Below are 12,568 nucleotides of genomic sequence, written 5' to 3' on the forward strand. Positions count from 1 at the left end.
TAATTTTTTAACAACTGCTACATCTTTATATTACTCTGATTTGTTTCTTAATGATAAGAGCACTTTAGATTGCTATTTGTACTTTGACCATGAACATCAAAAAAAGACTCATTTGATACATTTTTTATAACTTAGGAACCAAAAATTTATTTTTAAAAATGAGAACTAAACTGTGAACATCGCCTCATAACTTACGGACCAAAAAGAAGTTTAAACCTTAAATTTATTAGCCTCACTTTCCACTTATCTTAAGTAATGAATGAAATTTATTAGCTTTTGCATTAAAGAAAGATAGTGAGTTCTGTTACCAAAGTCATTTCTAATATAGAAAAATGACAGCCATTTTTAGATATATTTTAATCGAGTCTATATAATTTTTAATAGTTTTTTTTTTTCGTCGTGGAAACATTTTGGTTTCATTTTTTATTTAATTTTCTTACCTTACCAAACAAATTATTGCAGAATATATGTGAAAATCCAATTGACACTGATATTGTCCAACCAAACACGTACTCTTTTTCGGTTCGCCACATTTGGTTTGATGAGCTTTACATTCTGCTGCTTTCGCCCTCTCATCTTCAGACAACGATGCTGTTAGCAATTAATTGTAATGAAAAATATTACTGTATGATATAACGTGTATAATTTATTAAAATTTAAAAATTAGGTAATACGTTATGCATATATATACTTTTAGAGAAAATTAATAATGAGTTTAAGTATTACATTAATATAAATTAAAATTGATGCGAAAATTAAGTAAAATATCATAAAAAGTAAATTAATTTAAAGGTAAAATGTGTTAAGATATGCTAAATATTCTATTAAAAGATATTAGGCAATCAAATATTGTGTTAGTTATAATTTAGATATTATTTTAATTTGTACAGACTTGTGCACTTGTCATTTCTTTAATAGATGAAGAATTATAGGATCCTTATATGTATATATATGGTACTCTACTCTTTGAAATAATACATCAGAATTATTCTTTAAACCTTTTATTAAAATGTTATTATAAACTCGTCATTTTTTAAAGTTTTAGGTTTGAAGTACTATTGTTGTTTACGTGGATTAATTCATGGATTGTTGATATTGATTGTTTTTTTTTTGGTAAATTCTATTTTCATATATATTTATAGAAAAAGTTCATATAGTGTTTAGTGTTGGAGATAAATACCATATAAGAAAAGTAAAACTTTTTTTATACAAAAAGTTCGTAATTACTGTTAGAAATTTTATATTGATTAAATATAGAACTAATTCACAATATATAAATAAATAAGTATAAATCTTATTTTATAAATCAATTTTGTGAGGTTGAGTTAGATTTAAAATCTATTTCTTAACATGGTACCAGAGTTATGGATTTGAGTCTGTCCTAACCAGATTTATTGTTGTTCAACCTATTGTGCTACCCTCTATAAGAAGATTTGTTCTTTATTGGGCCTATCATGTCATTTACTATCAAATCGTTATCAGACTACTATTAATGTCTAGTATCACGCTTGAAAAATATATACCTCGATGTGAGGAGGTATGTTGAATCAACTAGAGGTACGATAGATTTATAGTATATATGATAAAAATCTCATCTTATAAATCAATTTTGTAGGATTGAATTAGGTTTAAAGTACATTTCTTAACATGATATAAGAGTTATGAGTTAGACTCTATCCCAGTGAAATTGTATCTTTATTGGGTCTATTATTTCACCTACTATCATACCATCCATTAATGCTTAGTCTCATACATGAGATATAAATACTTCAACCTAAGAGAATGTGTTTTAAGTCTCACATCAATTAAAAATGAAATCAATTTAGAGTATATATAAGTATATATCTCACTTTAAAAACCAATTTTGTAGAATTGAATATTTGGGTGTATAATTAACATTAAATACAAATAAAAGAAAGTTGACTAATATATAATAAAAAAAAACTCATAAATTTTGAAAAAACTTCAATTATGTTGAATTGAAAGTGGTGTAAGACTTTTTTTTATGAGTTGATTTACTAGTGTAGAAAGGGCTTTAGACGTCAGTTATTTTGGACTTTTAACATCACTTCCTGAACAGACGTCTTTACGGGTGACGTTAATGGGATGTCAGATTTCTACAGGTGCCACGTCGCGATAGACGTCGGTTTAGTGCAAAGCTCGACGTCTATAAAGACGTTAGTCATTGCACTAACCGACGTCTAAGGGCACTGTAGACGTCGGTTCAATGACACATGCAACATCTATAAAACCGTCAGACATTGCATTAATTAATCGACGTCTATGGGAACTATAGACGTCGGTTAGTACATTAACCGACGTCTAAGAAGTGTTCGTTGTGTTTTGGTGCAGTTTTTCTCGTGTCTTTGGGTAGCGTAGTAGCACCTCCTTCCTTTGCTAGTTTCTTCGTAAGAAAAAATTGTGTCTTTTGGATCTATCATTGCATTTCAACCCAAAGACGAACCTGGATCGTTGCCTAGGTCCATTCCTACCGCCAATGAAAAAGAATACGGTGAGAATATGGTGTCACCGTATTCTCACCGTATTCTTTTTCTTTGGCGGTCGAAATGGACCTAGGCAACGATCCAGGTTCGTCTTTGGGTTGAAATGCCATCAGAGATCCAAAAAACACAAGTTTTAATTACGAGGAAACTAGCAAAGGGAGAAGGTGTACTACGCTACCCAAAGACACAAGAAAAACTACACCAAAACACAACGAAAAATCATTTTAGTCGGTTCAAATGAAAGATAATACAACAAAGATTACTTTAATCAGAGTAAAAATACTTTAAATGGTTCACGGGAGATCAAACACACCTGGGAAATGCAGTGCAACGGAGAGAAAAGGCGAAAGAAGACAATCAAACTGCTGGTTAGCACCGATTATTTAACAAGAAATTAGACGTCAGTTGCCCATAAAACCGACATCTATAATTGCATATACGTCGGGCGCCTAACTAATATGACGTCCATTCGATTTCAAAATTAATATTTGTGTTATATATAGACATCGGTTACTAAGGCAACTGACGTCTATAATTGTATATAGACGTCAGTGTGGTGGGATCCGACGCCTATAAGGCGAAAAAGAATGACTATTCACCTACCTGACAGACATATAGGTGTCAATTAGAAGGCGCCCCGACGTCTATAATATTTTAGACGTTGGGGCTCTCCCAACTGACGTCTATATGTCTAACAGGTAGGTGAATAGCCATTAATTTTCGTCATATAGATGTCGATGCCTCTCCGAACTGACTTATATATGTTTGAAAGAAATGACTTTTCACCTACTTGTCAGACATATAGACGTCAGACGGGGAGCCCCAACGTTTACAATACTATAGACGTCGAGGCACCTGCTAACTGACGTCTATATATCCAACTTATTTACGAAAATGCTATCAGTCATCAATATATGTCGGACATACCCTTAACCGACGTCTAAGGGGTGACGTTAAATAGTATTATTGCACTAGTGATTTCAAGCTTTTTATTTATGTATAGATAATTTTCTTTTTGTTAGAGACTATGACTATACTTTTATTTATAGTATGCATCTTTTAATTTGCAAATTTATGCATGTTTATTGAGAAGTAGGAATTGAGAAATTAGAAAAATAAAAATGAGGGTTTGTGAATGGCCTTTGGAACCTCTATAAGGAAAAAGTTTGGTCCGAATATATAACCTTCTAGAGTTTGAAGGGTCTTATGGTGGTCGTTCTCTCAGTGGACCACTCAAATCTAAATTTACATCGTATTATTCATTTATTTTTAAAAGAGATTGGGTTATAGAAATTGATGTCAGAATCCTAAGTATTAGAAGACAAGTTTGAATGCATATACATTGGATCAATACGTCAGTTAATTCCAATGCATTTTCGTCTTTGTACATGTTAATGCTTACGCCTCATTCTTCTATGATGTCTTGAACGAGGTCTCTATTATTCCCATGAACTCGTACGAATTTTGCGTGGCATACCAAAAATAAAACTTGATTTTTATATCATCTCCATCCGATTTGAGATGAAAGAAAGGCATATAATTTATTAACTAAAGGAAGAAGAGAAATATAATATTTAAATTGAGTTTTGATTAAAATATTTAAAAGGGGATGGAGTGTAGAGACTATATAAAGAGATCTATATTAAGGTTGGTTGAAGGGTGGGAGAAAAATGAGGAACCTAAAGCAAGTATTAGTGTTCCTAATTCTGTTTCTGCTTTTATTTGGGCAGTTTGAAAGTCGTTCACTTGAGGAATTCATGGAGAAGAAGAAGAAGATCACACTCCAAGGTTTTTCACAAAAATTCATTACAAAATCACACCGTTTTACAAATCCTACTGTCTCCAAACGACTAAGCCCCGGAGGACCTGACCCCAAACATCATTGACTTCCTTTTCCCTTTTTCTTTCATTTAACCCTCTTTTTCATTATTGTAAAATCAGTCAACTTTTATTTTAGTTATCGTAATTATGTTTTCTTTTAATTTCTCTTAATTTTAAAATTATCACTTTTTATCCTTATCATTGTATCATTATATAATGTAAGTTGAAAATCTCCTCTCAACTAAAATATAAAATTAATATATAAATCATATTTTATAATTAAATTTTATAAAATTAAGTTAAATTTAAATTTATTTATAAGAATTTATTTAACGATATTTGATATTTGTTCGATACGTTAATGGAATCGATGTGTCAATAATTCGTAATGCATTGATAATAATTAGTAAACATTATGCATCTCTACGTTGGTCACTGATTATCACAGGGTTAAATATGTTTTTAGTCCCTATACTTTGGGACGATTTTGGTTTTAGTCTCTCTTTCAAATTATAGTACAATTTAGTCCTTCAACTTTAGAAAATTCTGGTTTTAGTCCTTTTTATCAAATTTTTTTAACTTTATTTGTTGTTTCAAGCACATTTCTCAGTTAACATCGAAGCAAAAATATGTCAAACAATGTAAACAATCTAAATGCTATAATGAAATGTGTTTGAAACAACAAATAAAATTAAAAAAATTTGATAAAAAGAACTAAAACCAGAGTTGCTAAAGTTGATAGACTAAATTGTACTATAGTTTGAAAGAGAGACTAAAAACAAAATCGCTCCAAAATATAGGGACTAAAAACATATTTAACCCATTATGACACATTGATTAATCATAAAACAACGTGCTCAGAATAGTTTCTATATGTATTGCAGCACATGCTGTGGGCGCATCTACAAATTTAAATTTAAACCACTTTTGCAATAATGAAATTACTGAATATGTTTTATTCTAATTTTTTTCTCTCATGTTTTCACCACTCCCTTTTAAAACCGTCAACAATACTAAAATATTATAAGAAACTTATATCTTATCATCATCATCATCATTCATATATATATATATATATATATATATATATATATATATATATATATATATTAATTAAATATAAAATTAAAAAAACTTCTATATTGATCCACTAGTTCATTGAGTACTTTTTCGCACTTGTTAATATTTTCAACCCACTTTACTATGCAGATCAACTAGTCCAATCATATTATTAGAGAGTGAAAACATTATAAGAATATTTATAATTATTAACCGAATTTTATTGATGAACTTTTACTAATAAAAAGAAATTCGTCAAATTCAAATTGATTGGCAAAAATAAATCTATTAGTAAATTTAAATTTATTAATAGTGTGATATCCCAATTATATGTTAAAGATATAACATAAAAACATCATCCATCATAATATTAGAAAGCAGTTAAGAGTTGAATAACATTTAAATAAAGGATTAGAGTCACCCTTATAACAGTACTAGAATTTAAAACTGAAGTACTAAAGTTTTCTCCTTCAAAATTCAAGGAATTTAAAATAAAAAAAAATAAAAAAAAAACTTAAACACACTAAAGTTCTTCAAAATAACATAGGCTAAGAGAAGTGAAGCCTAGTGGATTAGACTGCAGCATCACCATCCCCTTCCAAAGTTGTCTCCAAAGAAACCTCCTCGTCATCTGCTCCCATCCAAGTGGATGATCATCGTAAAAGAAAACAAACGCAAACATAGCACAAACACAAGCAAGCAAGGGTGAGCTAATTATATAAAACGCATACCACATAAGAGCATATATGTACAACAGTTCATTACAATCAAAGCAAGTTAAAGCCTACATCCTAGCATGTTGAAATCTAGACTGACTCGTCCGGACTTTAGAATGATAGTCGAGCTATGACGGGTCATGCACCCGTGGTGGCTTATGAAACTTGGGCTCCCCACCCTGTCACACTCACGAAGTTAGCTTGTTTCGTGCCTTGTAGCATACTAGAAGCCTCCAAGACTAAGACCTCCTGCTACTTATCACCACATGGTTCAATCCTCTCTACGTGAGAAGAAAGACCATTGGAGCTTCAGGAAGACCCCCAAGACTGAGCTCCTACTTTCATTCTAAACACTAAGATTCTCATCGAGAGATTCTGTACTTTGAAACTACCAAAAGCAACATTGAAATCATGTTTCATTCTTTCCCAAGTCATATACCTTTGAACCATAATCAGACCACACATTTAAGCTTTAAAGATCAAGTCATATGTATCAGGACATGCTTCACAAACAAGGTAATAATCCCTTAACCAAACGCATAACAACAAACAAAATAGGCAATTAAACTCTGGATCTTTCGCATAGCGCAGGCTTCTCGCAAGGCGAAACTGAAGCCATTCACAGAGCGCACAACACAATTTGCCTTGCGAATTAATCTGTCAGAGGCAACAGGCCAACGCCAATCGCACAACACACTCTACTCGCCTTGCGATTTAAGTCTGAATAAGTAACAGACTTTAGGTCTCTCGCATAGAGCACATAGGCCGCATAGCAAGAGACTAGACGCAGAGAGCTCTCCCTAGAGCGACTCGCTATGCGAGACCTATTTGCATAGCGAGTCTACATGATCTGCAGAACGCCAGTTCTGTAAAATCTTGCAACTCACACCCCTCCAACCAATTCCACTCCTCCCACCTAACTTCTAACACCCCTAATTCATTATATGGACCTATTTAAACTTGTCTAGATGGATTTTAACAATTATATACTGATTCTAAAGTGGTCCAGGCTTGAATTTAGTTCTAAAACTTCAAATCCTATAACTTAGGGGCTCCAATTTAATTCTACTATTCTTATTATGTTTTAGGCCAGTTTTATGGTCATTACAAGTCACAAACGACTTGTCTAGACTACCCAAACAAACCAAATACACCCAACACACCAAATGCTTAAAATCACCCTCTCACTTTCTATTTAACAATAACCCAAAATGTTCCCTAATTGTTAAACTGTTTATTAACTAACATATTACAATAGAATACTTACCCTCAACCCCATTCTTACTAATCCAATTGGTCATCGGAGAATAATCAAATGTTTGACGCATCAAACTCACCATAAGCGCCGGTGCATATGACTAGTCACAACTTGCTAGACCAGGCCAGGGCTGCTCTATGATCAGGGATGCACCAACTCCAATTTTTAAGATTCTTCTATCCTACCAACACAATACTCTCAACAAGTCACAATTAACATGCCTAAATTACCCTAACATAATGTAAGAGCCCCTAACCCCAAATTTCTCAAAGTTAATAATTCACTTCCCTTGACACAACCTGAAACAATACCTATGCACATACTTCCTACCCGTATTCATGTTATTACCAAATTCTTATTCAAAATCTTCCCCCACATGCTCAATCACAACCAACATACTCATCCAACGCAATTCATGTTTAATACATCCAATTTCATAAATTCACAGATTCAGTTAAAGCCACTCAACATGCTAAAAAAAAAGAATGCACTATAGTAGTACAACAAGTTTAAATATATCAAGCAGGCACATCATACAACTAAAGAGACATAACTAGCTCCCCTTACCTTTTAGCTCACATAAAACAGCTCCTAGAAAACGCCCTAACAGCACCTCCCCACAGAGGCAAGTTCAGTCGTACCTATATCCCTTTGCTAATAAAAATAAAAATATAAAAATAAATAAATAAAAAATCAATAAAAATATTTTGAAAAGGTTTAAGCACACGTGAAACCGTTCGCGTAGGCCTTGTGCTAAAAACCTTTTCATTTTCTTTTACAAAAATCAAACAAAAATATTTTGAAAAGGTTTAAGCACATGTGCGACCGTTCGTGTAGGCCTTGTGCTAAAAACTTTTTCCTTTTCTTTTACAAAATGTTTTTTAAAGGTTTAAACACACGTGCGACCGTTCACGTAGGCCTTGTGTTGAAAACCTTTTCTCTTTTTATATAAAAATACCAAAAAAATATAAAATCTTCAAAAACTAAAAACATCTTCAAACAACAATTTTTCTGAAAGAACTACGTAACCCTGATTTCTCATTTTGAATAAGAATACGTAGGAGTAAGGTCAATCCTTGTCGGGCCCAAAAAAATAAAAAATATTTTTTTCTTTATATCGTTGTTCTTGGGATAGTTAAACATTTTGCAAACCACATCTTTATTTGCGCATTTAATTAAAGGTACTGCCTTCGGGCAGGCGTTGTAGGGTGTTAACACCTTCCCTACGCGTAACCGACTCCCGAACCCAATATTTGGTTTCGTGGACCATGTCTTCTCTTTATGGTTTTTTCCATAGTTTTCCAGAATAAACTATGGTGGCGACTCCAAAACTTTCTTAACCATTTTTTCTCTTTGGATCGTCGTCCCGTCGCGATTCCGGTTGCGACACTATCCTAGCGATATTTCTTGTTTCTTGGACATTTCTATTCCACCTGTTGTCGAGCCGCTATTGGACCATCCAATTTCTACTATCACGCACGAGATGTCTATACCTCGGCGTGAAGGGGGTGTGTTGGAAGTCACACATCGACTAGAGATAAGGCCAATTTATAATATATAAGTGAGGTGCAAACCTCACCTTAGAAGCCGGTTTTGTGGGGTTGAGTTAGGCTTAAAACCCACTTTCTAATATGGTATTAGAAGAAATTTAATTCTTGATCACATTCTTCCGCGACCAATTCTGTCACTGCCAAGATCTTCATCTTCTACCTTTTATTCTTGGCTTTCCTACAATTTCTTCTCCTTTTATGGCTACTCCCTTTATTGCTCTCGCATCGTTATGTTTTATGTTTTGACTTTGTTTTTTAGGGTTTTCAATGAGAAACAATTGGTTGCTTTAATCACTCGTAGCCCTAGATTGATTTTTGAGGAATCTGGAGGAGTTTCCAAAGATTCGGGTTGTGAAATTTTTTTTCAATTTGAGGTTGTGAAATTCAATGGCTTCTACAGTTGTTTCTTCTTCTAATAATTCTCAAGCGCAGTCACATTCCTTAACTCTGGGACTTTCTCAAGAGCAAATTCATGGTCTATTGGTACTTCTTCCTCAATCTAATCCCACAGTCACACATTCTACCAGTCTAGTGAGTTTCCATAATGTTTCCACTTCTTCTCAAGATCAAGGTAATATTTATTCCGAATGGATTCTAGACACAGGTGCTACTGATCATATATCTAGTTCTTTGTCTCATTTTATTTCTTATCATAGAATCTCACCAATTACAATTTCTCTACCCAACAAGAACTCTTCATTTGCTCATTTTTCTAGCATAGTTTCTCTTGGCACACACCTTACTTTACGTAATGTCTTGTTCGTTCCTAATTTTTCAGTCAATCTTATTTCGGCCACAAAGTTAACTAAATCTTTATCTTGTAAAATTGCCATTTCTGAATTTTCATGTGAAATACAAGACAAGTCAACCCTGCAGATGATTGGGAAAGCTGAAGAAAGAGATGACTTGTATGTCATGATAGTTCCTGCATCCACACCCCTTAGTTCACCAACTACTATTACTCTTGAGAATTCTATTGCTTGTTCTACAATAAGACCTAACTCTATAGATATTTAGCATTCTAGACTAAGGCATCATTCTTCTTCTTGTTATACCAAATTACGCACCATGTATGCCACTTTACCTGATACAAGATACACTCATTGTGATACTTGTCATTATTCTAAGCAAAGAAAATTGCCTTTTCAATTAAGTACTACTTTTTCAAAAGCTCCTTTTGATTTAATTCATGTTGATATTTGGGGGGCCTATTGTACTTCTTTTGTTGATGTTTTCAAATATTTCTTAACTATAGTGGATGATATGTCTAGATTCACATGGATTAAATTGATGGCAAGTAAGTCCGATACAAGATCACAGCTTATTAGTTTTGTTTCTTATATCAAAACTCAATTTGGCATTGATGTAAAAGTTGTTAGATCAGATAATGGTAATGAGTTTGCAATGACAGATTTTTATACACAAAAAGGGATACAACATCAATTATCTTGTGTTGAAACACCTCAACAAAATGGAACTGTTGAGAGAAAACATAAACACATTCTCAATGTTGCTAGATCTTTGATGTTTCAATCCCATTTGCATATTCACTTCATATTTGATTATTTTTCTTGCATAACTAAATTGTTTGATCTGCAAGAAATCCTTGAAAGGTTTTGCAGGAAAACATTGCTTTAGGAATCACAGGTGGAATCCAAACTCATTGAAAAGCAATGGAATCAATTGGAGAATTAATTCAATCGACTTGATCATAACAGGATTATAAGTTTCATTACTGGAATTTGGTTATTATGTTGATTGATTATTTTCTTCTGATTATCTGCAATGTATCTCTGTTCTGTGATGATTATACATGTCTCATATGAGATGATATTGTGAGATTGTTGATAATTTTATCTTTGCATGATGGAATTGATTGATATCTTAATTGCGATACAATTATGTGTTATGTTGTTTGTATGCTTTGATTGCTAATGTACTACATTGTGCATCTGAACTTGATTGAGAAATTAATGCATGATGACAAGGGGAGCATTACATTCTTACATATATTTCTTCACATGCCCATACTTCAGGGGGGGTTATTTTTTTTTTCATGTGAATAAATGTGATAGGGGGAGCATCACTTCATGTTTTCAAATTGCTTATATTTACTGATGCATCTCTACTTGGTTTATCAGCATATCATATCTAGAAGCATACCTTTTTTGTTAATGCACAAAATGGGAAAAGTAATGTGAAAGCATTGTGAATTGCTATCTACTTGATATATTGTTGATTGATTGTGTTACATTCAGAGTAATTGAACTGATAAGGAGAAGAAGTTATCTCATGTGTTTACTTTGTTATGTATGGTTTTGTGCAAACATGGTTGTTTATTAATCATGGTTTTGCATCATCAAAAAATGGGGGAGATTGTTGAGATTGTTGACAACACAATACCTATATCACTTTGGTTTTTTATGATGACAACACATTTTTAATAACACACATATTGTTGGTGTGTCACATGTTTTATTGCTTATTGATTGATATCTTATTGAACATGTTTTTGTGATTATCTTGATAAGTGAATGCACATTTATTGAGCTTGTATATGTTACATCATATCTGCTTGCATTACACATGTTTTGGAAGAAGAAAACCACATGCACTCTTGTGAACTTAAACTGTGTGACAAAGCTGATAGTTAAAGTCGACTTCATTATTAACTGAATCGACTATGACTGAAGGCTTTGTACAGATTTTCAAATACAGTGCTATGTGAGATTTTGCATTGAAAAGAATTTCAAAATGAACTGTTGTGTCGAAGTCGACTGTGTGCGCCACGCATTTGAATGTATTAGTTGTTTGATTTGAAATTCAGTTATGCTCATGAACAGTAACAACTATATTTTTAAAAGTTAGTTGAGCATTGAATGAGAGTCAACTGAAATCAATGTGGAATTAATTGTTTGATTGAGACACTACTATTTTGACTGATTTGTTATAACTGTCATAAGACAGTCGACTATATTAGTAGCATATTCGACTACAGGAGCGTCTGATTTACAGAAATCTATAAATATACGAGACTTGATCATTTTCGGAGAACTTTTGGAAATCTAACATTTTCATATTCTATTTGAGATTGTTCTCTATGATTTAGAGCTCTAAGAACTCATCAAGAAGATGGTGGTGATCTTGCTTGGAAGAGTTTTTGAAAGAGATTGAGATTGCGCTTATTGCTTGATCAGAATCTGCACAATTGAGGTGTTTCTGGGTTGATCAAGATTCTTGTTTGCATTCCGTGGTGATTGTTAGACTTGTTGTGACTACAGGGGTTGGACCGTGGAGTTTGGTACACTTTGAGGATTATTCAAAGTGGGTTGCAGATTGCAGGAGAGGGGATATCTTGCTACAAGTCTTGCTGTATTGTTTGCCTATATTTTGGTTAGAGGGTTAGAGAGGAGTTTTATATTTTTGACATGGAGGTCTTCTATAAAAGCCTTGTTGTAAAAACCTTGACCATTATAGTGCATTTGCTTCCTGGTACCGGAAGGACATTGGATGTACGCATTGAGGTCAAACCAGTATAAAAATCTGCGTTTGAATTCTCTATCCTTACTCTTTTACATTCAGTCGACTTTACAATTCACGTAGTCAAGTAAAAAATTGCAAAAAGACTCTGATTTTGAAAACCCATCAATTCACCCCCCC

The sequence above is a fragment of the Vigna radiata genome, unplaced genomic scaffold (assembly GCF_000741045.1).
Source record: "Vigna radiata var. radiata cultivar VC1973A unplaced genomic scaffold, Vradiata_ver6 scaffold_23, whole genome shotgun sequence".
NCBI lineage: Eukaryota > Viridiplantae > Streptophyta > Magnoliopsida > Fabales > Fabaceae > Vigna > Vigna radiata.